The 6,855-nt window shown below is 30.6% G+C and overlaps 1 long non-coding RNA gene across 1 annotated transcript; it reads right to left on the bottom strand.

Moving 5' to 3' along the window:
- Positions 1-796: 796 nt before the first annotated feature.
- LOC123696756 lies at positions 797-1,512 on the bottom strand. The gene is made up of 2 exons (XR_006752118.1): positions 1,280-1,512; positions 797-893 (listed from the first exon to the last, which is right to left on the bottom strand). It is a non-coding gene; the product is annotated as an uncharacterized LOC123696756 (long non-coding RNA).
- Between the last annotated feature and the right edge of the window lie 5,343 nt (positions 1,513-6,855).

The following is a 6,855-nucleotide window of genomic DNA, read 5'->3' on the forward strand; positions in this document are numbered from 1 at the left end:
ATAACATTTTTGCGTGTTCGTTTGATGGATGGCGGGAATGACACCGATTAATCATGGCCACGCCTCGGGTGCAACTAATTATCTACCATGAACCACTGTTGGGGCTTCGCCTAAGTTTGCAAACACGAAATTATAGACTACCGACTGTTAGTGGAAGGAAGCGTTTAACCCATGTAGGTAGTATGTATAGACCTATAGATAATTCCCATAAGTGTATCCAGATCCTATAATGTAGGTATAACTATGGTTAGATCAAATTGAACGTACTACGTAGGTAATACCTAACACAAATTTAATATGCAGTAGGAATAAAGTATGGAATATTGATGTATTCAGCGATATTCAAATTAGAAAAAAATGTAACGATTAAGTTATTATAATAAATTTGTAAACTGATTCATTTAGGTACAGTGCGACACAAAAGAGATGACAAAAAATGAGGGCGCCACCGTCGCTCATATAGCAACACTGATACTGCGACGCAAGCAATCTTGATACTATAGAATAAAAATCAAAAAAATAAAAAGTAATAAATACCGCGATTTAAAGTTGTTTCATTCATCATCGTGTAAATTTAAGACAAAAATACATTAGTATTTTAAATGACCTACCTAGGTCAAATTTTACTTAAATGTATTTGGAATTAGTTTATAGAAATCGGTCAAGCCATTTAGACTGCAGAGGCGCACATAGAATCAAACATACGAACAAACAAACATACATACATACAGCTCAAACCTAAGGCTCAAACACATTACGCTCCTTCTGGGTCCGTCAGGTAAAAAAAACAAGGTGATTTGAAAACTACATATTTTTATTTATTTTTTGTAGATATTCTCCTTCATTTTTACTCCCATGCTCCACTATCCTGCGTACTGTGCTTTCAGAAACCCCTATAACAAACGAATTAAGATGAATAAAATCAAATAGTACATTTAACATATTTATTTAGTAGCTTAAAACTATTTTTTTTTTATGTCGGAGGCCAAGACTCACTTTGGATCCCTGCGTCCACTCTAGTAAGTAGCAAGTAAGGATTCATAGATAGCTGTATGAAAATAGTTATCACTATACTATTTAAGGCTGGTTGGATTGGATATAACTTCTTGACTCAAATTGTGCTGGTCGCACTATAAAAACTAGTTTTTGTTTACATACAAATAACCTCAAATTAAATTTCAAAAACGTAATAATCGCCATAGATACGTACATTAAACACTCGTCACTAATGGAATATTGTATTTTACGTAGTACTGAGCAAAAATAAATAGAATCTCACCGGTATAATCTGCTGTACGTCTGTAAACGTTTTCCAAATATTTTTCTCGTTTTTCAGCTTGAAATTATGAGAAACACCGAATGAAAACTTTATATATGGCATCACGGACACCGCTACGTTTAACCTTTTTCATGATTTCTCCTTTTTTTAGTAAATTTCTTGTTTAAAATAACAATTTTATCTCAACTTCACCAAATAAACAACAAATTTTTATTCAACTTGACAGCTGCATTGATAATAATTCAGGGTTGCCAGATAATGAAAAAAAAATAGTTCCAAATTAATTAATTTCATCTCTTTTATGTCGCACTGTACATATTTCGTTACGTTCTGTAAACTTCAACAAAAAATGGTATTACCCACTTTGCAAATATCTTTTAGATTAAAACGTACTCTACATTGTTTTAATAAATCCATCCATATCGTTCATATCTACGTTACTGGCGCCAATTAACACAAAACACGACACCCAATATGAAAAAACTCGTCCCTAACATAATAAGCATAAAGATAAAAACCTTGTCAACTAATGAAATAAAAGCTGGCTGAATGGAATTATGTTTGAGCACGCAGAGAAAACAAAAAAAAAGTAAAAAGTTACAAGCTGTCAAATTGCGTGACAGCGCGCGACGGGAACTCGATACAAATGGCCGCCAATAGGCCTACAGATAAAAAATTTCGGAGACATAATAAGTATTGCTTCTGGACAGGATTAGGTGTGAAATTGTGGGAATTCGACAAATTGGGGTGAACAAGATTTATGTTTTATACGTCTCATATTTTTGTACAAAAAATATCACAGTATGAACAATTTTCAGTACATTTTCTTAACTTTATCTAATAGTAAACGTTTACAAGTTACTTAATAGTGTATTTCTCTTCCCACACGTTTAGTAAAAAGGTATTATCAATTTAATTGGGGTCAAACCAGCACAGATAATAAAAAATGTTAAGCTTCACAAAACATGGAAATGTGGTCTGAATGCTAATAGTAGGTACAGTCTAATGATACAAACATTTACATACCGGTAAAGGAAAATAATTTTGCATATAATTAATTTCTTAGTCCGTATCCATAATAGTATGTATCTCTAGACAATATTTGAAAATATTTGTTTACATTCTACATCAGTTTTGGTCATTGCTCTATAAAAATGAACTTAGATAAATAAATAAATTCTTTTAAGCTGTACCAAAATTTGTTAAAAAAAATTGTAAGCTGTTTTATACACAATAATTTTAATTTTAATACTGTTTTACTATTTATTATCTAAACAAATTGCAAACAGTTCATGAGCTTAATTTAGGGCCGATGCAACAATTATATTGCCATCAGTAACGGGAAAGCTCATTATTATTTTTTTTTTTATTTAAAAAAGGGAATGTTATAAAAATTATATAAGGATAAAATAAGGACTAAGTATAAGATAAATTAAAATTCGAAAGAAATTTCGGAGTTTTCCTTATTTATTCTTTATTAGGTATTTAATAAAGAATTACCCATTTCTGATACCTAGGTATCCCAGTCTCTAAGCATCGGTTTCTTCAATTATTTTTTCTTTTTTATATTTCTTTATCACCAGTTCTTCTATTATAATTTTTCATCATCATACAATGCGAAGTAGGTAGATCTTAGAACTTTTAGATTTAAGTTAAAACCTCAGTAAAAACTGTGTCCAAACTGTATCCTAGATATAGATACAAAGACAAAAATTAATTGAAATGTAATATTGTGTAAACAAAAGGTGTACTATTAAAAATACAATGAATGGTCACTAATTATGACATTAATAAATGTCGCGCAGGAAATTTAGTTCCTACTTGTACTACATTCCTTATATGACATGTATAAAATGTCAAAAATTATAATTAGGGATCCTTATATGATATACGAATAATTATTGTGAGAATGTCGTGTTGTTTGTACAAATAGTAAGAGATGAAATGTATCCTTTTGAATAGGTACTTTACAAGTGTCTTTCTTCTAATTAATTAAAAATTATTACCAACATTTAAATGCCCCCATATTAGTTATATGTATAAGTGAGGCTATAAAAAATAGCTTTCATATATTTTTTCAATACCGGGAATAAAACCCATACCTACCCTCTGGGTTCAAGTCACTGACCACTATACCAATTGTCAATGAACTACGATCAATTAAATACAACATCTATGTTTTACACATACCTGCATGTTGTATAACAAGTAGGTACATTTTATTCACAGTAAAACCTTGTCATATGAGATGCATTTGGTTCAAACAAAAAATCAACGCTCGCTAGGCTTTAGCATTCCGCGGATTTTAAGGTCAGTTACGTCTTAGAACGTAATTAACGTTAATCCGTATTTACATTGAATGTATGCAAATAGTAAATAATGAAGTAATAAGAAAGAGATTCTACAAGTCGTCGAGCGACGGAGCCGTTGCAAAAAACTTTACAAACTTGTGATTAGCATGAACATGAGTTGCTACTGGTTTTGTCTATGCTTTTAGTATCATTTTTGACGATCTGTACAATGCCTTAGTTTTGACAGATGGACTTGGCCTTTGACATGTTATAAAAAATCATCGTTTAATTTTTTTTTTGTTCGATGTGAGAATAGCGCAATGTAGGTACCTATACATTGTCGAATATTAAGATTGTTATATTTTATAATTCATAAATAAATAAATATTTCTAATATTCTTGATAAATATTTTATTTGATGCTTACACTAGCTGATTGCCGACGGTTCTTATTGGAGACTTTTCCTCTATTTAAGAAAATTGTGCCTATGGTAAAACCTATAGTAAGTAAGGATAAGTGGGAAACAATTCATTCTAATTGTATTAAAACTAAAAAAAACTTAATAATTTATTGGGCCATATTGAAAAATTGATAACATCTTATCGTAAAAATCCATACCTATTGTAAAAACCATACATACCTACCATACATACATACCATATATACCATGTAATGTAAAATTACCATGTTATTACATAGGTACCTATATTCTTCTTCCTCTTCTTCTATTCAATGAAAACATAATAGTTATATTTACCTTGTACACTTGAATTTTACCTATATCACACAACTTTATCATGTAGGGCCCACTGAAAACCGGTGCTGCGATGCCTCTGCATCACAGAATATCACCGAGTGGTTTCCTTTTTTAATGTTTGATGCTGCACAGACCCTATGTGTTTAGGTTTAATTAGTATTTAATATAATTTTCTGTTTTCTTCGCATCCAAACTTTATTGTATCTTACTATTCTCAATTTTTTTTCCTGTGTGGCAAGACATTAAAATAAATGTATTTTCTTTCTTTCTTCTTTCTATGTATGGTTCCGCGCAACTTTACAGACATCATTCGCAGCGCACCTGTCACAAAAAATCAATAAAAAAATTAGCATAAACAAAAATAATTTTAAACAAACATACAACCAAGTCCCAACACTAGTATATTCCCTTCACTGCGTTTATAAGAAACTTATTAGTCACTTATTCGTAAAAGCGAACTCCGTGTAAGTAAGTAGACACTGGCCTGTGAGAACTACAACATTGCCTTTATTGGTATTTTTAGTCTGTACAGATGAACCTGTTTGCAGCACAGGCTATATTCAAATCGTGTAACCTATCCTTAGGTTGCATAATTAAATACGGTGAAATCATATTGGTTCCGTAGATAGATTCCACTTTCGAGAATCGTTGGATCGACACAATCGAGCCACCGATTCTCGAAATATTGTGGGTGACGTTTTGATTTCTTATTATTTACTAGCTTACCCCCCGCGGCTTCGCCCGCTTTGTCTAAAACCTAATAAATTATATATTAAAACCTTCCTCTTGAATCACTCTATCTATTAAAAAAACGCATCAAAATCCGTTGCGTAGTTTTAAAGATTAAAGGACATAGGGACAGAGAAAGCGACATTGTTTTATACTACCCATGTAAGTCGATGATGATGCTGATGTAATGGAATATTATATTGAGAATGCAACGCTAGCAGTTTGTTCTTGAGCTGAAAATTTAATTAAAAAATATTGGAAAAATATTGTTTTAGAAACGTTTACAATTTACAGCAGTAAATTTTAGATACTAATAATGTATCTATAACTCGCTACGAAAACATCCAAAACACTTAAGTACCTAACAAATTTATCCTGCAGGTAGCTCCTTTGTAACTGTTATTTAGACAGTATTATCACAATATTTTTGTGGTAGATATTATTTATCTACATCGTATTACTGGCTACTACATTACTTTACTTTGCAATAAAAACTAACGCAGTTTCAAGAAATATTTCTCCTCTTTTTATTAACCGACTTCAAAAAAAGGAGGAGGTTATCAATTCGGCCGGTATTTTTTTTTTTTTTTTTTATATGTATGTACACCGATTACTCCGAGGTTTCTGAACCGATTTACGTGATTCTTTTTTTGTTCGATGCGGGATGGTGTCGAATTGGTCCCATAAAAATTTTATTCGGATAGGCCCAGTAGTTTTTATTTTATGAGCATTTTTGTATGTAGGTATTTGTAAATTTTGCAAGTGCAAGTTTGAAGTCGGTTGTTTTTAACGCAGTTATCACTTGTTTGAATATAAGAAACACATCGTGTTGAATGGCCAAATTAATTCGCACACCATTTAAATACCAATTCAACACATTGACTAATAGATATTTAGAAGTATGTAGATCACATCCTAAATCTAATTAACTATCTTTATAAGGAACCTAGGACATACCACAATAACTAGATTTGCATAGACCTCAATATCTAGTACTTTTGCATTTTGAAATGACCTTTCATACTATAAGTAAAGACGTAAACAGTCTATTTTTTAAATTGCTGAAATGTTTGTTTTTTACTGGTTTTAATTTAAAAATAACTAAATGAATATTATTATTATTACTAAGAAAAACATGCAAATAATATGAATACGAATAATAACAGTTTGTAGAGTAATCGTAGTAAGTACATATTTTATTTATTTTGAAATGATTTATTTTGCAAGAAATGTGGAAGATTTAAAGATGTTACATAATTCATTGTTCACCACAAATCGCCAATTGATTGGCATGCAAAAATTAACAATAGAATGTCAATGTACCTACTACATAAATATCATTTTTACAATTATATCTATATGTTTAAATTCTATCTCTATGTCCTACAAAATCTTGTATCGCTATAAAATAAAAGAACTTTAAAAGAGTCTCCTTTAAAACTGTTTATACTCATGTTTTTGATAATACCTATGTTACTCAAACAAAAACTGTCAAGTTTATTAATTTTATGATACTAATAACACTTGAAAAATAACAATTTCGAGTATATTATTATTGTGTCGTATACTATTTTTTATACTTCAAATATAATAAATACTCTACACTAAGTGACAGGTTCGTTAAAACAATAGCAAATTATAATTACCCTCTATTCTTTGTTATTAAACTCTTTTGTTTTACAGAAATATGTCGCTCAAAACGTTTTAACATACGTCATACACTAAACTGCTACGCATAATTTGATAGACCTTTTTTCAAAGAACACGATACCACTTTGTTTGTGGATCACGTTCGAGGG

This window comes from Colias croceus, chromosome 13 (assembly GCF_905220415.1).
Source record: "Colias croceus chromosome 13, ilColCroc2.1".
Lineage (NCBI taxonomy): Eukaryota > Metazoa > Arthropoda > Insecta > Lepidoptera > Pieridae > Colias > Colias croceus.